At 47.0% G+C, this 22,785-nt stretch overlaps 1 protein-coding gene across 10 annotated transcripts in view; it reads right to left on the reverse strand.

Annotated features, from left to right (window-relative positions):
* The window catches only part of BCL2L1 (BCL2 like 1), a 60,861-nt gene that overhangs the window by 35,294 nt on the left and 2,782 nt on the right, over positions 1 to 22,785 (reverse strand). The gene's annotated exons all lie outside the window — the stretch shown is intronic.

Consider the following 22,785-nt stretch of genomic DNA (forward strand, 5'->3'; position numbering starts at 1 on the left):
GCTCAATAAATGGTAGTCACCATTATCCCATTGGATCTCTGCAGAGGAGATTTGAAAGATCACCTCCATCTATAACACAAAAGGAAACAAAGGTACCAACTAGACCCAACGGTGTCAAAGCTGAGTATCTGAGTGGGCCCATGCATAGAGCTGCTTCCCCAGATATTCCATTACTCATCTTCATTTTCTGTACAGCAATTAACCCATTCTCTGAAATAATCTTATTTGTTTCTTGGGCTAGCTGTCTCTCTCATTAAAGTAAGAGTTCTATAAGAGCAATGTCCTTGACCTTGTCTTGTTTATCTTAGCATCTTCAGCACGTAGCACAGGGCCTGGCACATAGTTGGTGCTCAATAAACATCTGCTGAATCGCCAAATGAATAGCAGCACCTGGGATGGCCAAAAGCTAAACTGATAATGGCCCCACACTTACTCCTCTCCTCACTATTAGTTGAAGGCTCTGGCTCCCATTTCGGAAGCTGCCATTGCCACCTGGGAATCAGCAGCCCAACCAGTGGCCAGGATGGGCATTAGTCCCTAGGCATGACCTATCTATTGGGATGGGTCCTGAATCCTCCCCCTGGCACTTGAAGATCCTACAAACCTGGCTCTAGCTGACCTTTTTGGATTTATTACCTAATAATAGAGTCCCCTCCACATATGCCTAAAACTTGACTGCCATTGCTCACAGGTCTCTTCTTGAGAGTTGGTCTCAGCCTGCAAATCTCAGCTCACGTCGACTCTCCTACTGGGAGTTACAGCCCCTCTGTTCCCTGCTTTGTGGTAAGGCTCGGTGCAAACCTCACCTCTTCTGTGGAGTCCTTCCCTCATTCAGCATTTATTGTTGGCTTTTACAAGATCTCTTTTCATGTATATTACGTCTTTTCTCTCTAATTCAATTGGAAGTATCTTGAGAGCAGAACTGGGCTTCCAATGGCAATATCTCAATTAATAAACCTTCAACGGAAAAGACTCCTTGAAACAAAGTTAACTAGGTCCCGAGAGGACTGGAGAGGGGTCTAGGCTCCTCCCCGCTGGACCAGGCCCTTTGGCAAAAACAGGAGATTACGCTGCCTCAATCCAGGAGACCAGCTGATGAGGCAGGAAGGGAGCCAGCAAATCCTAAACTATGCTGTGCAGTTTGGGACAATCCCAAGGTCATCTATGTAATTAGATTTTTTTTTTTTTGGAGATGGAGTCTTGCTCTATTGCCAGGCTGGAGTGCAGTGGTGTGATCTCAGCTCACTGAAACCTCCGCCTCCTGGGTTCAAGCTATTCTCCTGCCTCAGCCTCCTGAGTAGCTGGGATTACAGGCACATGCCACCACGCCCGGCTAATTTTTTGTATTTTAGTAGAGACAGAGTTTTACCATGTTGGCCAAGATGGTCTCGATCTCCTGACCTTGTGATCTGCCTGCCTTGGCCTCCCAAAGTGCTGGGGTTACAGGTGTGAACCACCACGCCCGGCCTGTAATTAGATTTTTAAAAAACCATCATTTTAAATGAATCGGGGCAATATTTAGTTATAAAGAATGGCAGAAAAACTGCTCAGTTCAAAGGACTTTTGTAACATACATTTGTGTGAACTAATTTTAGTTTTGGCTCTTGTCTTCTTACCCATATTTTCCTTTCACCTGACTCCCTTAGCTACATTATCCTTTTGGTTGTATGAATTTTCCTAAGTTGCTTCCAACTCTTTGTAAAACAGAGCAAGGTTCCAATAAAAAATAAGAGTTGGTCCAGTGGTACTCTTTTTCTAAGTGGTACAGTGGTATATATAAAAAATGATGTTCCAAACAACTCATTATAACAGTTAAGAATAAGTGGCAAAAATAATGCATGTAAATCACTGAATACAGTGCTTGGCACTTAATAAGCATTCAAAAGTAGGATGAAAGAACACTATTAATTCTCATTAGCTTCTCTTCTCTGGGCCTCAGTTTTTTCATGTCTTAGGTTTTCTTCATTTGTTTAATCATTTATTCAAAAACTATTCACTGAATGTTTACTACCTGCAAAGAACAGCTGCAGACACTGGAGATACAATGATGAACAAGCCGAACTCCCTATAATCATGGGGTTTATATTCTAATAGAAGAGACAGACAAAAACAAGTAAACAAACAAAAAGAAAATTCCAGGTACAGGTTGTTGCTATGACAAAACTACAAGAAGACTGGAGAGGAATTTAGAAGTAGCATGGCTACTTTAAACTGAAGGCCAAGGAAAGTCTCTCAGAGGAGGTGACCAGCAAGCTGAACCCAATGTAGGACTCAGAAAGGAAATACTAGGGGCAGAACATTCCAGGCAGAGTGAAGAGCAACTACAAAGGCCCTTGGGCAGGAAGAAGTTACGCCAGGATCCAGGAGCAGCAAGGAACCTATATGGTTTGAGTGGAGTAAGGGAGAGACGGAATGATGGAGGGGCAGCCAGGACCAGATCACACAGGCCTCAGAGGTTGGTAAGAAGTCTGGGTTTTGCTGAGTGCAGTGGATCACAGCTGTAATCCCAACACTTTGGGAGGCTGAGGCGGGCAGATCATGAGGTCAGGAGTTTGAGACCAGCCTGGACATCATGGTGAAACCCTGTCTCAACTAAAAATACAAAAATTAGCTGGGCGTGATGGCAGGTGCCTTTATTTTTTCATTTTTATTTTTTATTCTTTGAGACGGAGTTTTGCTCTTGTTGCCCAGGGTGGAGTGTAATGGTGTGATCTCAGTTCACTGCAACCTCCGCCTCCCAGGTTCAAGCGATTCTCCTGCCTCAGCCTCCTGAGTAGCTGAGATTACAGACATGTGCCACCAAGCCCGGCTAATTTTGTATTTTTAGTAGAGACAGGTTTCTCCATGTTGGTCAGGCTGGTCTCGAACTCCCAACCTCAGGTGATTTGCCCGCCTCAGCCTCCCAAAGTGCTGAGATTACAGAGGTGAGCCACTGTGCCAGGCCAGTGGGCACCTTTAATCCCAGCTACTCAGGAGGTTGAGGCAGGAGAATCGCTTGAACCCGGGAGGCGGAGTTTGCAGTGAGCCGAAATTACGCCACTACACTCCAGCCTGGGCGACAGGGCGAGACTCCATCTCAAAAAAAAAAAAGTCTGGGTTTTATTCTAACTACAGTGGAAGACCACTTGGAGGGTTGTAAGCAAAAGTGCAGTAAGATCTGAACTTGGTTTTTATTTTATTAAATTTTTTGAGACAGAGTTTCACTCTTGTTGCCCAGTCTGGAGTGCAATGGTGCAATCTTGGCTCACTGCAACCTCCACCTCCTGGGTTCAAGTGATTCTCCTGCCTCAGCCTCCCAGGTAGCTGGGATCATAGGCATGCGCCACCATGCCCGGCTAAATTTGTATTTTTAGTAGAGATGGGGTTTCACCACATTGGTCAGGCTGGTCTGGAACTCGTTACCTCAGGTGATCACCCGCCTTGGCCTCTCGATACGCTGGGATTACAGGTGTGAGCCACTGCTCCTGGTTAATTTTTTGTATTTTTAGTAGAGATAGAGTTGCATCATGTTGGCCAGGCTGGTCTCGAACTCATTACCTCAGGTGATCCATCTGCCTTGGCCTCCCAAAGTGCTGGGATTACAGGCGAGAGCCATCACACCTGGCCTGAACTTGGTTTTATTTTTATTTTATTTTTATTTTTGAGACAAGAGTCTCACTCTGTTGCCCAGGCTGGCGTGCAGTGGTGCAATCTCGACTCACTGCAACCTCCGCCTCCTGGATTCAAGTGATACTCCTGCCTCAGCCTCCAGAGTAGCTGAGATCACAGGCATGCACCACCACACCCGGCTAATTTTTTTTTTTTTATTTTTAGTAGAGACGGGGTTTCACCATGCTGGACAGCCTGGTCTCGAACTCCTGCTCTCAGGTGATTTCGCCTGTCTTGGCCTCCCAAAGTGCTGGGATTATAGGCATGAGTCACTGAGCCCAGCCCTGAATTTTTTTTTTTTTTTTGAGACGAGTCTTGCTCTGTCACCCAGGCTGGAGTGCAGTGGTGTGATCTCGGCTCATTGCAACCTCTGCCTCCCAGGTTCAAGCGATTCTCCTGCCTCGGTCTCCAAGTAGCTGGGTTCTACAGCATCTACAGGCCCACGCCACCACACCTGGCTAAATTTTATAATTTTAGTAGAGATGGGGTTTCACCATATTGGTCAGGCTGGTCTCAAACTCCCGACCTCAGGTGATCCACCCAGCTCAGCCTCCCACTGCACCCAGCCCTAAATTTTTTTTTTTTTTTGAGACAGAGTCTCTCTCTGTCACCCAGGCTGGAGTGCAGTGGCCTGATCTCAGCTCGCTGCAACCTACGCCTCCCAGGTTCAAGCGATTCTTCTGCTTCAGCCTCCTGAGTAGCTGGGATTACAGGCATGCACCACGCCCGGCTAATTTTTGTATTTTTAACAGAGACAGGGTTTCACCATCTTGGCCAGGCTGGTCTTGAACTCCCCTCATGATCCACCCACCTTGGCCTCCCAAAGTGCTGAGATTACAGGCATGAGCCACCACGCCCGGCTTTTTAGAAGACCACTTTGGCTGGAGTATTGGGCAAGAATGATTTTCTAAGGTCCCTTCCCAGCTCCAATCTTCTGACTTTTCCCCTGTCATTCTAGGCTCCCATGAACTGGTTGCCTGAGCAATAACGACACAGATTCTGGATTAGAGTGACTAAAGAGCTTAGAGTGGTTCCTTGCCCTTGGCCAGAGTAGGGAATCTGTGTCACCTTGTTCTGCAGGAGATGGAGGAAGTGACTCCCTCAGGGAGGGGTGGGAATCCCTTCTTGGAAAACATCCTCAAACCACCTGTATTGTTTCTGCCTCCTGTGTGGAAGTTTCTGCCAATGACACAGTGCTCTCTGGAATGCACTCCCCACCCCCAACGCACACACCCAATCTTCCGTTTACAAAGGCATAGCTGTACTTTGCATTCCTCCTAGGATTTAGTTCAAAGCTAGCCTACAGGAAATGGTCGATAAAGAGTTACTGATTGATTACTAAAGAGAATATTCTCAGTCATTAAGCAAATATTAATGAGTTCTATGAGTATTAATGAGTTTTATGTTGGTCTCTAGGGGTGCAAGGTGATTAAACGGGTTTCTAGTCTTCACTGAGCTCAGAATTCAGTGGATAGACCAAAAACCAGAGACGACTACAATGTTGGATACAACAGTTATAACAGCAACATTTACTAGGGCCTTCCTTATCCAGAGGTAGGACAAGTTGGCTTTGGAGCCAGACTACCTGGGTTCAAATCATGGTTTTACCACTTACTGGCTGTGCATCTTTGAACAACTTCCTTAACTTCTCTATAGGAATAATAAGAGAACCTACCTGAGTGGTACTATTTTGAGAATTCAACAAACTATCTCATATAAAACGCTTAAGTGCAAGTGCTCCATAATGTTAACTATTACTAAAATTACCTTAATACCTGTACTGTATGATCTTACATACATCCTTACAAAAGGTTCTTAAATCCTTACAAAAACCCTATGAAGTATTATTATTATCCCCATTTTTTTTTTTTTTTTTTTTTTTGAGACGGAGTCTCGCGCTGTGTCACCCAGGCTGGAGTGCAGTGGCGCGATCTCGGCTCACTGCAAGCTCCGCCTCCCAGGTTCAGGCCATTCTCCTGCCTCAGCCTCCGAGTAGCTGGGACTACAGGCGCCCGCCACCACGCCCGGCTAGTTTTTTGTATTTTTAGTAGAGACGGGGTTTCACCATGTTAGCCAGGATGGTCTCGATCTCCTGACCTCGTGATCCGCCCGCCTCGGCCTCCCAAAGTGCTGGGATTACAGGCTTGAGCCACCGCGCCCGGCCTATTATCCCCATTTTTCAGATAGGGGGACTGAGACTCAGAAACGGAAAGGAATGCACCCAAGATCTAACAGCTGATATGGAATAGACACCAGATTCAAACTCAACTCTGTCTGATTCCAGAGCCCATACTTCCAATAACAAAATGATCCCCTTTTCATAAAGACCCCCAGCACAGTGCCTAACACACAGCAGAGACTTTATAAAGGGAGCTATGGTTATTATGTCATTGTCCCTGGAGTTTCCAGCTGTAGATGCTGTAGAACCCAGAGGAGGGGGCCTCTCTTTCACCCTAAAGGGATCTGAGAAGGGTTTAAAAGTGCTGGGAGTTCTATAGGTTTCCCTCACTGGGGCCTGGGATACTAATATGGAACCTACACTAGCACCACTAAATCAGACCCAGAAAGTTTCCCCAGGTGTCCAAACACCTGCATGAACAGGCAGGCAGTTTCCTCTAGGTTGACTTCTTGTCTGGTCCTACACATCTCTCAGTTTCATCACTCAGCCACCAGCCACAGGGCCTCATGTGTGCACCTGCTGCTTGACCTAGTCCCAGGAGACACTGAGCCTTAGAATTGGGCTCCCTCTCTGGACCTTGCCCCAAAGGGCTATTGCTGAGTGACTCTCTGGGACTTCCCTGACATGGTAACCCCTAGGGCTCCAATTGAACGTGGGTGCTGTGAGCAAAGGGAAATTCTTTGGAGTAGCAGATGGAGAGTGGGTAGAACAAGAGGCAGTTGTTCTGGATCAGAGATAAGCATGGGTCATCAGAGATATACTATGGGTCTGGATTTTATGTTTAAGCAGCCCTGATCCTGGATAGTTCAGAACCCCCACACTGAAGTCCAGCCTAGGCAGGTAAGGACCTCCTGGAGCTAGGTGTTAATACTCATTTCAACTTCACATCTGAGTCATATTCAGAGTCTGGCCTTGCCTGGTAATTTGACTGCAGAAGGCAACCCATGGCTGCATCAAGGCACCTCAAGCCTCATAGAGAGAGAAAAGGGAAAGACTCAGCATTTGGTGAGCTTTTACTCTGTACTAGGCACTGTGTAAGTGCACTTTACATATACCATTAATTATTAGGAATGTTTATTAACCCAGTCACTAAACACTCAGCCACCAAGTACTAGGCCCAGCAGTAGCTGTTAAGAGTGAATAAGACACAGTTTTTATCCTCAATAAGCTCAGAGCACCTCATTTAGTCTTTCTCCCAACAACTTCTGAAATGAGTATTACTTCCATTTTATAGATCTTCAGGTTTACAGAGGGAAAGTAACTTGTCTAAATTTATGAAGCCAGTTAAGTGATAAGATATTGCTTCCACGCAAAAAATCCTTGTTGACTGAATGAATGAATGAATGACACAGCTATGGCTGTGACTTTAGTCAAGGAGTAGCAACAAGACCAAATATTTATAGTTCTCAAAGTGCTTTTTCATCTATCATCTCTTTGGGCCTCCCTGCTAGCCCATGAGGGAGGCAAGGCGGGTGTTATCTTTCTTCAACATGTGAGGCAACAGGCAGAGCTTGGGCAAGAGGCTTGAGGCCACAGAGCAAACAAGGAGTGAGTGGGGCCATCCTGGAAAAACTCCAGAGTTCCCACAATGCCATGTTTTAGCATTCAAACACGTGTCAAACACCTACTGTGTGCCAGGCATGCTCCTACACACTTTAAATATTTAACTCATTAAGTCTTCTACTAAGTCAACAAACAAGGAGGTCCCTGGGAAGATAAAACAAAATATGGCCCATTGCCAAATGCCTAGTCAACAACACTAGCCAAACCTCTACTGTGTACAAGGTATGATTTGGGGTCCTTGTAGAGAAGGTAGGGGACAAGGTTGTGAGCCAAGGCCCCAAGCTTCAGGTACCTTAAAATCTCTAAACACTTGGTCCAAAGATATCCACATATTCTGTCAGCCTAAAAATTCACTCTTGGACAACAGCAATGACAACAATTTGCTTACCAGTGATTGCAATGTGACAATAACAGTAATAATAGTAGCTTGTTATACTAAGTAATTACTATATGCTGGGCTCCTTGGTAAGTGCTCCATGTATCTTTTCAACTGTTTCATGCTCTCAAGAGTGTTTCAAGAAAAGCACTGTAGGCTGGGTGCGGTGGCTCACGCCTGTAATCCCAACACTTTGGGAGGCTGAGGCGGAAGAATCACCTGAGGTCAGGAGTTAAAGACCAGCCTGATCAACAAGGAGAAACCCTGTCTCTACTAAAAATACAAAATTAGCTGGGCGTGGTGGCGCATGCCTGTAATCCCAGCTACTCGGGAGGCTGAGGCAGGAGAATCGCTTGAACCTGGGAGGCAAAGGTTGTGGTGAGCCGAGGTCACACCATTGCACTCCAGCCTTGGCAATAAGAGTGAAACTGTCTCAAAAAAAAAAAAGAAAGAAAGAAAAGCACTGTATATGGTTATCTCTTTTTCATACATGAGGAAACTAAGGCTGGGAAAGATTAAGTATTTGCCAAGGATAACTATTAAGCAAGTGAGACTCACCAACTCAACACTGGTTTGTCAAATTTCATACCTGACTCTTAACAACGATGGAATTTCTCCCAAGGAGGCAAACCAGGAATACCAGGAGCAGCTGCTGCCTGAGAGAGTGGGGGGCCTCCAGAGCCCCCAGGAGAGTTTTCCTAACCCCTTTCCATCAGGTTTTAACATCACACTGAGATGGGGAGGTAAGGAAAGAATGGTTAGATGTGCTCAATCTATCCTCAGAACAACAAGGGTCTGGCCCTCTTTGTTGACCCTCAAGGGAAGAAGTTTATGACCTCCTATTTGTCACTCACTAACCCTCTAGAAAGAAACGGAAGGGGGCAAGGGCATGGGAGTATTTTATCCCTGGGGTTGGGGGCACACACAAAGGAAGCAGCAGCAGCCTTACTGGCTCTTTCCTCCTCTGGGCAAGAAGCCTGTACATGTGATATGGCGTGTGTCATTCACATGGAACCCCCTTGGGGAAATGCCAAGGCACCTTTTGGACCCAAGAAGCCTCAGAGAGGAGAGACTGGCAAAGCCCTGAACTGCAAGCTAAGCTGACAATTTCTAAGCATTGTAACTAGGTCATCAGGTTCCTGGAGAAGCCAGCTGTGGCTGGGGGATGGGGAGGAAAATTTTGCAGCCTACCAAGATCCCTACTTCCCTTTAGGCCCCACCCTCCCTGAAATCTGCACCTGCTCCCAAACTGACCCCTCCCCCCAGCTGAGCCCAGCTGTCAACGGCTCCCAGTGCCCCGCCCCTACCTTCCTTGGGCCAGAACCATGGGGGCCTCTTGGGCAGGAGGTACCTGATTGCCACCTGAGCTTTTCAGAGAAGGAGCTGTGGGGCAGGGAAGGATTGGCCTCTCCTGGAAGATATTTCTTGCTCCACCAGGGCAGCAAGAAAGTTAGGCCCCTTTGGGCCTACCTAGGGTACCCTTCCTGGCACTGTCACTGCAGGTGGCAGGAGACAGGTGATGTTTACCCTGCTGAGGCCAAAGTTGCCAAAAGGCTTCAATCAATCCTTTGAATCTGCACCTGGCCCTGAGTCCCAAAATAACAACCAGGGCAGCTTACCTGATCTGCAGGTTGCAGGTGCCTCTGGCTTTTCTCTCTCTGCAGCTCTGCCTGCTGAGCCCTGGCTGGCAAGAAATTCTTTTTCCCAGGGGTTACTGGAGACCTGACTGCATCCCACAGATGCTCTGGGCCTCTCCCCATTGGGCCCACCTCTACCATCAACCATCCCCATCCCTCTGTCCAGAGGGCTCTGTCATCAGCCACCTGCTTTTTTCCCTGACCAGCTTTTTTGCTGACACAGACTGTCTTCGGCTCTAGCCAGTCTGCCTCCTCATCATCTCCCAAATGCTTCATGCATACTCCACCCTGGGTGTTCTGTCTGGGTGGTTCTTACCCATCTGGCCTGCTCGTCTGTGTGTGTGTGTGCGCGCGCGTGACTAGCCTGATCTTGTGTGTGTGTGTGTGTGTGTGTGTGTGTGTGGCAGTCTCCCTCTGTCGCCCAAGCTGGAGTGCAATGGCATGAGCTCAGCTCACTGCAACCTCCACCTCCCAGCCTCAAGTGATTCTCCTGCCTCAGCCTCCCAAGTAGCTGGGATTATGGGTGCCGGCCACCATGCCCTGCTAATTTTTGTATTTTTAGAAGACATGAGGCGGGCGCGGTGGCCCACGCCTGTAATCCCAGCACTTTGGGAGGCCGAGGTGGGTGGATCACGAGGTCAGGAGATCGAGACCATCCTGGCTAACACAGTGAAACCCCATCTCTACTAAAAATACAAAAAAAATTAGCCGGGTGTGGTGGCGGGCACCTGTAGTCCCAGCTACTTGGGAGGCTGAGGCAGGAGAATGGTGTGAAACCGGGAGGCAGAGCTTGCGGTGAGCCGAGATTGTGCCACTGCCCTCCAGCCTGGGCGACTGAGCAAGAGCAAGACTCCGTCTCAAAAAAAAAAAAAAAAAAAAGAAAAAAGAAAAAAAGAAGAGACAAGGTTTTGTCATATTGGCCGGGCTAGGCTTGAACTCCTGATCTCAAGTGATCTACCTGCCTCAGTTTCCCAAAGTGCTGAGGTTACAGGTGTGAGCCACCACGCCCAACCATAGCCTGCTCTTGTTACATTCTTTTCATCTATTTAAACCCATCATGGTCCACATCTTCCTAAGACATGGCAATGCCTAACATTGACTGAGTATGTCAGACACTGTGTGAGGTGGTCTACACAGCCACTTACTCATTCAACAAATATTTGCTGAATGCCTCCTATGTACCAAGCACTCTGCTAGATGCTGGGGATGAAGAAGACAGGATAAAGCCCCTGTACTCTGAGAGCTTATGTTTTACTACAGGAAGCAGACGGTAAATGTATAACCATGGTGGCCTCTAGGGAGGTGATACCTGAATTGATACCTCAATGATAGAGAGAGAGCCCTGATCAGATCTATAGGATGAGTGATACAGGCAGAGGAAAAATAGCAAGCCTATAAGGAAGAGATTACTATCATCTTCATTAAGAGATTAGTATTATCCCCATTTTACAGATGAGGAAACTGAGGCCTCAGTGGGAACTGTACAAAGCTTGGTGCTGAGAAAGCTATGATTATTCAAGCTGCCAGTGACCTCTCTCCTTCCTAACCCTTTCCACTGTTGGTGCAGAAGAGAGTCTGGATTGGCAATGCAGTTGGCTAGGGAAAGGGTGCAGATTGATGATATAGGCTGAGGGTAGAGGCCTCTGGGCCCAGTAATCAACTGAGTAGTTGATGGTGGAAGTGGGCCCACTTGGCAGAGGCCCAGGGCCCAGCAATGCAGTCAGGTGGACTCAACCTCTTCTGCTTTTGGAGTTTACTCCACAGGTTTGGCACAGTTTGCCTCAAGCCATTCACCAAGTGTTTGGGGTCTATTTCTACTGCTTCAAATGAGTTTGCTTCCTTAGGGGCAGAAACTTTTTTTGTAGCCTAACCTGTATCTAATAATAACAACCCTTCATGTTCATTGAGCAAGCCCTGGCCAAGTCCCCACCCAACCGCAGGCCCTGAGCCAGGTAGTCAGGGTAAAATAAGCCAGTCTGGGCTTGCAAGAACCAATGACGCTTATAGGCTTTTGCATCAGACACATCTGAGTGTAAGACCCAGCTCTGCCTCTTATAAGATCTGTTACTGTGGACACATTAGGGAGCCTCTCTGAACCCTAGATTCTCCATCTTCACAGGAGAGCATTTGTGAGAACCAAGTAAGACGATTATATCAAGGGCATAAACACAGCACCTGGCACAGAGCAAGTAACTACTCAACACATAGTACCTGTTATTATTACCAAAAAACACACTTACATTTCACTTTCTCATTCATGCCTCACTTACTCTGGTGGCTTGGCATTATTCTTTCAGGCTTATGGATGAGAATTTGAAGCTTATTTGCTTTGTGTTATGCCACCAGCAAGGAGTCAAGCTGTCTCAAATGTGAGGCCAGAGTTTTGTCTGTGTATGTGTTGAAGGTGATTAATACATATCAACTATAATGAATCTTGCCTGGTGTGTCTGGGAGCTGAGGAGAAGGATGGATGGCGCATGTAGACTGATTCAGATGGCAGACGACCACCACCAGCAAGACCCAAGGTGTGGACTATGGGAACAGACCATTGAGGGATGGGACTCAGTTCCAGTTACCGCAATAACCACAGTATCACTAGCATTTAGCACATTACAAAGCATTTGTCAGTATTTGCTGATTTAACAAAAGAAATGAAACTCCAAGGACAGCTCCAAGCCACATATCCAGCTTTAGGAGAGGCAGACAGTATCGATAATACTGTGTTAAAAGCCAGAACATGAATTCTAAGTCTGATGCTGCTATTTACTGTGGGACAAGACCCCTTATCTTAGTTTCCTCTCTAGAAACAGTGCTGAACATACCCACCTCACCTACTTCACTGGGAAATAACTTATAAAAGGAGTTTGGTAAATTAAAAGTATTATCAAGCACATAAAAAGAAAAATCATGACAATACAGACTACTAAGGCAATAGAGTGTGAATCCCAGCTCTTCTTGGTACTAGCCTCTGAAGCTCTGGGCACATCACTTTTCTCCGAGCCTCAATTTTCTCAACCATAAAATGAAGGTAACAACACCTACTTTGCAAGGTTTGTAAGGATTGCAGATAAAAGGGACAGGCTTTAGAGTAAGAGAGACCTGGTTTCAAATCCTGACTCTGCCTCTGGCTAACTATAAGCCCTCCCAAATCTCAGTGTCCTATAATGATAAGGTTGTTGGGATAGTAACGGAGATGGTGTCAGTAAAGGCTGTCACATAGTGAGCACTGGATGAATGCCAGCAGTCATCTAGACAATAGTGAACTGGATGAGGGAACACAGTGGAGTGTTTAAAAGGGGGAGGTTGAAAGCTACCCTCCCAGGCTTTGCTACTTACTAACTCTGCTACTTTGCATAAGTTGCTTAACCTCTCTGTACCTCAGTTTCCTCACATGTGAAACAGAGATAATAGAACCCACCTTCAGAGTGCTACTGTGAGAATGAAATCTATTAATACATATAAAGCACTTTGAACAATGGCTGGCATAGAGTAAGCACTCAATAAGTGTTAGATACTATTAATAGTAATGTTAACAATAATATTAATCACCAACTGGAGTAAGAGGGAGGAACTGTTTATCCTGGGACATGGGTATCCCACGAAATAATTACAGAGAAGTCTCAGCTGTTTGTAGGCAAGTTCTTAGCCTCAGAGACTCTATGGAAAGGACATGAGGCTGGGGGTTCCTAAGCAAATATCCCAGTCCCACTGACCAGACGAGTCCCTAGGGAAGCGAGCGAGTCAGGCTCCTTGGAAGGGACACTGTGTTCCTATCCCTGCCTGACTCGAGGGAACAAAGGCACGTGTGTATGTGTGTGTGTGGCCAGGGAGGAGGGAGGGGAATGTTTCCCTTTCAAGAGAGGAACAAAGGATCTGAGGCATAGTTGAGTGCGTTCCAATCCCCTCCCAGGCCAGCTCCCATTCCTCAGATGATTGTCCAACAAGGTTTTCAACCTTCTAGCTTCCTCCTCAAAGGTGACTGGGGGAGGGGAAGGCAGGCTCTGTTTCACTCCACCCTCTATCATCAATTTCCAAGAGGCAGGATTTATATGTGCCAAACCTCGAGATATATCTTAAGAATCCCATCCTATGCAGGGGTGGGGTGGAAACTCCTATGGGAACTCAGGGTTAATGGATGACACAGGGCACTGCAAGCAACAGGTTTAATACATCTCCAGGGGAAGTCCAGGACTGAAACTGCTAATGGGTGATGGAGCCAAGGAGACCGAGAACCCAGGAATTCTAACCGACCTCCCTCACAGCCTAGCCTAGGGTAGGGGGAAATGGCCTGGCAGAACCAAGTAGAAAGGCATTTTCTAAATCTTGAAGGGATGATCACAGCTGGAGGGAGAAGCCGGGTGAAGGAGGAAAGGGTAGGGAGCAAAGAAAGTAATTGACAAGAGGAAAGGTAGGGACATGTCCAAAAAAAGTAGTTTTCAGGGGGCGGATCTCTAGGGACATTGCTTTCCAGTTTCCACACTCTTGCCGACAGGGCTGGGACAGGAAGCAGTCCATGGAAGTCATCGCAATGGCATTTCCTGAAGAGCTGGAGAAAAACCTCCAGTTCCGAGGGGAGCACTGGAGGCTGCCCAAAAAGCTGTGTGGCTCAGAGTTTGCTGTAAGGCTCAAGCTTGGCCCGAGAGTCTCATCAGGGATGAAACAAAATAGCACACGGTCCCAAAGGTAGTTTCTTCATACAAAAACACAATTTCAAAAATCAATATGTAATAAAAAAGAAGCCAGATGATGTGAGTGAAGAGCCCTAGGATGACATGAAAGCCCTAAGGCATGAATTAATTCACGCAATCTTCAGAAAAAGGTGCCATTATTATAGCCATTTACAAGTTAAAAGACTTGCCCAAGGTCAAACAGCAAGCTAGTAGTCAACTTCCAATTTCAAAGTCCAAAAACTGCCTCTTCCTCCTGATGTAACCTTGGGCAAGTCAATTCATCTTTCTCACCTGATTCCTCTCCTTTGAAACGGAGATGGCATCCTTCCTGCTCAACTCTCTGGGTGGTTATAAGGATAAAAAAGGCAAGGTTGATCTGAAAGTGCTTTGGAAGCTGTAAGGTGTTACATAAATATAGGGTATCACTATTGTGGGCTCAGTGATAAACTAGCCTGCCTTGACACTGGGTTTAGTTAAGGTGCTGACATACCTGTCAACAGGAGAGAGACATTTTAAAATATAACTAATGTGAAATATGCCATAATGGTGGAATCTGCCACAAGGTCTAAGGATAGAGAGAACCAGCATTCCTATACTGTCTACGACCAGTGCTCATACCACCATTGCACACAAACACTATGGAGCTCCCACTACAACAGAAACGCTAGAAGGGCCTGCTCTGAGATGTGCCCATGGGTCACTATGGTGTTTAGAAAAAGGAGAGTGGATGCTCAAGATTCTGTGAATGGGTCTCTGACATGTGTTCTGTGGTAAAGATAATAAGAATAATGATACCAACATGGCTCCAGGCTCTATGCATCTCAGATACACCTCACTGTGTCTTTACCATCACCATCTGTGAGGCAGGTATTATTATTTGTCCCAAGAATCAGAGAGGTAAAAGAAGCTTGCATAGGTAGACATGGATGAGTTGGGAACTGAACTCAGACAAATTGCATTTACTCAGACAGAAATACTGTTGGAGTGGAAGAGGACCATTAATCAGGATATCACATTTGGAGAGAACTATTCCCCAAGAACATCTAGCTTACTTAACTTCTAGGACCTCCAAGTAGTTGAAAAATATGGTTTCCAGGGTGGCTGGACCCATCAATATACCATGTGCAAGCCTGGTCTTATTCTCCAGTACCCTTCTCGCTGCACCTCCATCTCTAGGTCCAAGCCACCATTCTTTTTCACCTGACAATTGCACCAGCCTCTTCACTGGGCTCCCTGTTGCCACCCTTAAGAATAGAGACCATATCACCCCCACTCCAAATCTTTTGGCCTCTCATTCCACCAAAGCCAAATCCTCATCATGGTCTGTATTGTTCTACGCGATCTGGCCCCCACCTGCCTCTCCACCCTCTCCTCAACCATTCCCTCCCCACCTTCTACCCTTTTCCCCTTTGCTGTTTCTTCTCCAGCCACATTGACCTTCTTGTTCATCCTTGAAAATGTCAAGCATGCTCCCTCCTGAGTCCATTCCCTCTGCTTTAAACACCCTTTGCTGTAGGGTACCTACATCAGCCACCGCCTTACCTCATTCAGCTCTTGGCTCAAATATCACCTTTAGGTAATACTTTTGTTGGGACTCAGGACATACTATCCCAAAATATGACTGTAGGAAAACAGAATATGCCACCCCAAAAATACACTTCTTCGGCATATTTTGAGCTGGTTATTCTGAGAAACTGCAGACATAAGAGTAGCTCCGAAAAGCTGTCCTTTTGTAAAAGAAATTCACATCTAAAAAGGAAATCTACACTAGTAAAAGTATCTGTATTAGGAAGAGGATTGCTCCAGACAAATTTTATTACCAGATAGACTTTTTATTTATTTATTTATTTTTTGAGACAGGGTCTTGCTCTGTCACCCAGGCTGGAGTGCAGTGGCGTGATCTCGGCTCACTGCAACCTCCGCCTCCCAGGCTCAAGTGATCCTCCCAGTTCAGTACACCCCCTCAACAGTAGCTGGGACCACACCACCACCAACTCTTTCCCTTACCCTGCCATAACGGGTTATGGCAGAAGTCCCAAGTCCCACATTCTTTCCTGTAGCTATATAAGCTTCAATTATCTGACCCTTCTTTGAGCCTCATATTTTGTAGGACTCCCGTGTATACCTATGTAATTAAATTTTTTTTTCCTCCAGCTAATCTATGTTAATTTAATTCTCAGCCCAGCCAAAGGACCTAGAAGGGTAGAGGAAAACCATTTTTTCTCCCTTACACCTTCTTTGATCACTCTTTTAAAACTACAGCCCCACCCTCCCTTGCTAGACATGCCGTATGTCCCAACCTGCTTTATTTTCTTCATAGCATGTACAATCACCTGATATAAACATGTAATTATATATTTATTGCTTATCACTCCTCATTGGAATGTGAGCTCCATGAGGACAGAAACTTAGTTTTGTTTACTTTTGCTTACTGCCATACTCCCAGTATCTTAAGACTGCCTGGTACACAGTAGGAGCTCAGTAAACATTGTTTGACTCAATGAATGAATTATTAGGTAAATAGCCACTCCCATGATTGTTACTCTGGCTTGATAACGGTCTGTTTTTTCAGAAATTTACTGGGTTTCTCTTTCATTCGATATCTGCTATGCCCAAGGCCTCTGCTCAGAGCTGAGGAAACAAGCATGGCCAAGATGTGGCCTCCACCCTGAGGAGCTCCTAAATGTAGGAGAGAGTAAATCTGTTAGAAATGTCTTCTCTGCACATAATTTAAGCTCTACCAACTGTTAACTTCTTTTCATTTATCCAAGTTTTGCCAGGTACCACACCAATAAAAAAAGGACTCAGTCCTGGGGCTGGGCACGGCGGTTCACGCCTGTAATTCCAGCAATTTGGGAGGCCAAGGCGGGTGGATCAGGAGGTCAGGAGATCCAGATCATCTGGCTAACACAGTGAAACCCTGTCTCTACTAAAAAAAAAAATACAAAAAAAAAAAAAAAATTAGCCAGGCACGGTGGTGGGCGCCTGTAGTCCCAGCTACTCGGGAGGCTGAGGCAGGAGAATGGCGTGAACCCGGGAGGCGGAGCTTGTAGTGAGCTGAGATTGCGCCACTGAACTTCAGCCTGGGCGACACAGCAAGACTCTGTCTCAAAAAATAAAAATAAAAAAGACTCAGTCCTTCTTCCTTCAGATATGTGAAGCTGGTGATCATATTCTCCTGGGTCTTCTCTTCCCAGGCTAAACAAAAAGACCCAGTGAGATTGTCTGACTCAGGTTGGCCAACTGGGAACAAGGAAGACAGACTGCTAGATAGAGGGGCTGAAGAGAAGAAGATCCAGGAGCAGAGTGACTCCTTCAAAGAAAAAAGAGGGAGTCCTTAGGGAGGACTCTGTGTAATTAGGTTGGAGGTTGGGATGGGGACAGGGCCCCTGCTTAATTAAGGCAGTAGGAGACTATGCTTCTGTAGAAAAGCAGTACACTGGGAATTACCCCTATGTCTATCCACATTAAACTCAGGCAAAACCACAGTTGCTTAAAGAAAGCCCCATGATGGAAGGTTGAGGGCACTGGCAAAATCAGGGAGGTCGGACACAGAGGAGGACTCTCAAGCCCACTGGCCTCAGGACAGATATCTGCTGAGGAAAGGGACAGAGATAACAACTGCTGCTTCATGCAGCCCCAACAAATCTGGGGACACCCATACAAAAGTCAAGAAAACTCTCCAGGTTCCATTGGAGCCCCCTGAAAAAATACCCGGGTAATTTTCGACAGAAGCTAAAGGGCTCTGTGGGGCTACTGGGGAAATTATTCCTAGGAAGTCTGGAAAACCCTGTGATGGTAACAGAATTTTAAGAGTAACCTCAAATGTACACTCAGAAGAAGTAGGTGTTTCAAGGGGGAGCCCCTGAGACACTTCTACTTCATTTTGGGACCCGAATGAGATTACTAAAAATTTCCACATTTGGGGTTTCTAATGGGGTTTCCCCAAGAAAACCGCAGAACTGCCACTATCTGCAAAGGGCTGAGGTGCTTCAACTAAGCATACATCCATCTGAAGAAGGCAGATTAGGCAATAAGAGATCTACAGAAACTCAGACTACTGAGCCATACAGCTTAAAAAAGGCCAAGTTATGTTTTCTGCCCCGCTACACTGTTCATTGCTCCCAACAATGACGTTTCTATCAGGCTAAAGGATTTCTTCAGGAACAGCAATCCCAAAGTGGCCAGGCCCACCTGGGTCCTTTCCCACATTCCCATTGGAAAGCACCAGAAACACTTGTGTCCCTTCGGGGAAGGTCCTGTATACAACATTCCAGGTGAGTATCACAGGGACTTTGTTTCTTAAGGAGAAACTCTAGGGGGAAGAGTCAGTTCTCTGAGGGAAGCTGCCCATTCATTAAAGGGTTTCCACCCTACAATTATGGCAGGGGAAGGGCTTTTGTGCTAGATCCTTTACTAGAGTCAAGCTATGGAAGCTGGCTATCATTATTCCATTTTACAGGCGGAGGACAAGAAAGCCGAACAGGTTCAGCATTTCATCAGGTGACTCCAGGCAGGCAATAATCTGGCTAAGGGTCTATACTTTCAGTCCCTGAAGCATCACTCCACCACTAAGTGGAGATACCTGGGCCAGGCCACCTTCTCCCCACACGCACACAGCTGTCATCTATTGGCAGGGCCTGAGAGGGTTTTAACAATGAAAAAATTGGCCGGAGCCAAGCAAGGTGGTTCATGCCTGTAATCCTGGCACTTTGGGAGGCTGAGGCAGGTGGATCACCTGAGGTCAGGAGTTTGAGACCAGCTTGACCAACATGGAGAAACCCCGTCTCTACTAAAAATACAAAATTAGCCAGGTGTGGTGGCGCACGCCTGTAATCCCAGCTACTTGGGAGGCTGAGGCAGGAGAATCGCTTGAATCGGGGAGGCGGAAGCTGCAGTGAGCCAAGATTGCGCCACTGCACTCCAGCCTAGGCAACAAGAGTGAAACTCCGTCTCAAAAAAATCAGAAAAAAGAAAAGAAAAAGAAAAAATTGGCCGGGCGCGGTGGCTCAAGCCTGTAATCCCAGCACTTTGGGAGGCCGAGACGGGCGGATCACGAGGTCAGGAGATCGAGACCATCCTGGCGAACACGGTGAAACCCCGTCTCTACTAAAAAATACAAAAAAAACTAGCCGGGCGAGGTGGCGGGCGCCTGTAGTCCCAGCTACTCCGGAGGCTGAGGCAGGAGAATGGCGGGAACCCGGGAGGCGGAGCTTGCAGTGAGCTGAGATCCGGCCACAGCACTCCAGCCTGGGTGACAGAGCAAGACTCCGTCTCAAAAAAAAAAAAAAAAAGAAAAAGAAAAAATTGGCCTGGCGCGGCAGCTCAAGCCTGTAATCCCAGCACTTTGAGAGGCCAAGGCAGGCAGATCACCTGAGGTCAGGAGTTCGAGACCAGCCTGGCCAACATGGTGAAACCCCATCTCTACTAAAATACAAAAAATAAGCCAGGCATGATGGCACGTGCGTGTAGTGCCAGCTACTGGGGAGGCTGATACAGGGGAATCGCTTGAACCTGGGAGGCGGAAATTGTAGTCAGCCAAGATGGCGCCACTGCACTCCAGCCTGGCGACAGAGCCAGACTCCATCTCAAAAAAAAAGCAATGAAAAAATTAATAAGCAGCTCACTCTGGGCAAAACCCTGATGCCCACTTGAAACCTGCCATGTCTGAGTTTTAGCAGTGCCAGAATCTGAGGCTACCAACACGCCTCTGGGAACCTGCTACTGCCAACTATCCTTCCCATAACTACCTGAACAAAGCCAGTTATCAGTCCAGAGTGAGCACCTTGACAGGCATGGTTTGCTTGGCCCAATAGCATCTCTGGCTTTCTGGGTCAGCCTGTCTGGGTCACTTTATTACTCCCTGGACAACTTGATAGGATGAAAAGTGTTTAGGCTTTAGAGTTATGCCAACCTCAGTGTAAATTCTCATTCAGACACTTAACCGGCTGAGGAATACCTGGGGTCAGTCACTTAGCCACAAAGAGCTTCACTGGGAATAAACTCACCTACCTTGGAAGGTTACTGTAGAATATATGAAACAGCATGCCATTTCCATGAAGGAAGGTACCATGTGTGGCTTATGGCCGGCACCTGGAACACTGCCAGCTTCACAGTAGATGCTCAAGAAATACTGGTTGCATAAATAGAGGACCTAATACAGTGCCTAGTACTTAACAGGTACTCAATAAAGACTAATTTCCTTCCCCTTTCCTGTAGGGATACTAAATTTAGAACACAGCCCTGAGTAGAACAGCCCATAACTCCTACCCCCAAGGATCTCCCAGCTGCAGCCTCCAGGATAATTACCCGATGCCACCACAGTAGCCAGGTGGTGCAGCTTGGAACAGGACAGTACCTGAGAGGAAGGCGGGTACCTTCTACCCAGGCTCAAAGGATCCTGAGTCAAATGTTCTTTACTCCCTGGCCTCAGGGAGAGGATGCATGCTCAGAAATGGTTTTGACATAACTAGCTCTTCCACACACATCCCCTCTGTTCACCAAGAGGAAGTGACATGTGGTATGTTGTCCAACGGGCTCTGACAATTCTTAAGCAAAGAGATGGAAGATGGAATTTCAATCCAATGGAGATCTAATAAACTTGCCCAGAGCTGCTGTGTCTAAGACCTCTTTCATATCCACCACTGGGCAGCTGGCAATTCTCTGGTAGGGGTAGCCCTCTGCAGAGGCTGGCTAGCAGACCAGGCACCTCTCCCAGACTGCCTTTTGTTTATAGCTGGCAACAACCCACCTGGTATTAGGACCACTGGCCAAAGACAATAGTCAGGCAAAGTGGGCAAGTGGCCTCAATCCCCACTTGGAGATGCCTCAGAGGGTGTGTCTGCAGTACTGGAATCCTGTCCCTCCTGTAATCAACTGAACAAATATTTGCCCCAAAAGAGAATTCAAAGCAGGAGGGAACAGGAGAGGTCACTGCACAAACCAACAGGAACTATTTAATCATTTATCCCCCCAGGGAGTTCATTTACAGAATGGCTTTCAAGTCTAGTCAGCCTTAGCTCAAGAGAACCCACCACCTTTACCTCCTCTGACCCCACCCCAGTTATCTGACCTCTATTGACTTGACCCCCTTGCCTTTTAGAAGAGGTGGCACAGAAGAGTTGAAGTTGCAAAGAAATGGGAAATGAGGGGGTGGGGTTCCAGGGCAAATTCTGGTCTCTTGCTCAGTGGTAAAGTGAAGTGCCTGCCACGCCCTAGGCCCAGCCTATAGACAGTGCATTCTTGACATTCCTGAGTCCATGGTGCATGTCCCCTTCCACCTCAGCTCCTTCAATGGATGACTTATTTTCCACAGCTTGTTGCTTTTCTGCATATTCTGAAGGGACAGAATACCTCTCATAAACCTTGCACCTCCCCTAGGTAAGGAAATAAGCAAGAAACCAGGTCTGAGTTCACTGAAGAGCAAAACTTGCCCACAGTGACCACTGGTGAAGAAGCTTTCACCACCACCTCATCCTGGCTCAGTGATGAGCAGGAGAACTCTCCCTCCCTGGAAAGGGAATTTGCTGGTGTTGGTCACTGTGCTCACATTATTGCCAAGATTTACAATACTCTGTAAGTCAAGGAGAGCTTGCCACATTTTTAGTGGAAGAAACTAAGCCTTGAGAAAGTAACCCAGCCTGTCCAAAGTCACACAGCTAGTTATATGATGGAGCTAGATACATGACAGGGTTTTTTTTTTTTTTTTTTTTTTGAGACGGAGTCTCGCTCTGCCACCCAGGCTGGAGTGCAGTGGCCGGATCTCAGCTCACTGCAAGCTCCGCCTCCCGGGTTCACGCCATTCTCCTGCCTCAGCCTCCCGAGTAGCTGGGACTACAGGTGCCCGCCACCTCGCCCGGCTAGTTTTTTGTATTTTTTAGTAGAGACAGGGTTTCACCGTGTCAGCCAGGATGGTCTCGATCTCCTGACCTCGTGATCCGCCCGTCTCGGCCTCCCAAAGTGCTGGGATTACAGGCTTGAGCCACCGCGCCCGGCCTAGACAGGGTTTTAAGACAGGGACTTAAGACAGCATCTGAAGTTTGTTACTAAATCTCAATGTCCCACAGAGCCCCAAAGACTGGGTTCTTGCTTTGCCAGCAAACAGTGCTTGGGGAAGAGGCCCCAGGGCTCTGGCCGGAAAGTAACAGGCAGAGCAGCTGGAGCTCCCCAACCGACCCCAGGCAACGAGGTGCAAAGTCCCTGGGCTTAATGTGTGACACAGCAAGTGCTCCACAAACAAGGCAACCATGCAGAAAGTCACACACTTTGGGGGAAATGAACTTAGGGGGCGCAGTGCAAACACAATCTGCACAGCCTACACTGCCCCCAAATCTGACAATTCTCAGCCATTCAACCCAGTGGGAACTCCTGCCTGTGGCCATGCCCTAGTCTGAGAGAACAGTGCCTTACACGGAAACTTTGAAATAAAGGGAACTTGATTTGGAGAAGAGAAGCCCAGGATAGGACTGAGACCCCTTGGGGGAACAGATGGAGAGGTCTGTGGGTCACTGATACTCATCACCCTTCTGTGTGTGAACCATTGTATACGGTAAGGGAAACACCAAACTAACTTCCTACCCTCACAGGTTTGGGACTTAATGAACACATAGGCTATAGTTTTCTTTGCTAAGAAACTGGAACACAAGTATGGAATAGTGGAGTCATGGGGGTGACCAGGGTAAAAGATGCCTGATCTCTGAAGCACCGGGTCAT

This window comes from Papio anubis, chromosome 16 (genome assembly GCF_008728515.1).
Source record: "Papio anubis isolate 15944 chromosome 16, Panubis1.0, whole genome shotgun sequence".
In the NCBI taxonomy this organism is placed as follows: domain Eukaryota; kingdom Metazoa; phylum Chordata; class Mammalia; order Primates; family Cercopithecidae; genus Papio; species Papio anubis.